Raw genomic sequence first — 219 nt, 5'->3', positions numbered from 1 at the left:
CTGCAAGACCAAGGGGATGAGATTGTTGGCATGCAGGAACTCTGGCTCACTTGCTACCTTGAAAGTGAGCTGGGTAAGCTTTTGCAGGCTGGTTCCCTGGGTAGTGCTGCCCCTATTCTGCTGAGCTGTGTTTGCCCAGAGCTCAGGCTGAGCTCATTCCAAGCCACCGTCTTTGCACTCACAACCTGCCTCCCCATCTGCTCACCTGCCGTCCATCAC

This window comes from Lepidothrix coronata, unplaced genomic scaffold, assembly GCF_001604755.1.
Source record: "Lepidothrix coronata isolate B3197 unplaced genomic scaffold, Lepidothrix_coronata-1.0 Scaffold46, whole genome shotgun sequence".
Classification (NCBI taxonomy): domain Eukaryota; kingdom Metazoa; phylum Chordata; class Aves; order Passeriformes; family Pipridae; genus Lepidothrix; species Lepidothrix coronata.
Note: the sequence above shows the minus strand (reverse complement) of the source record.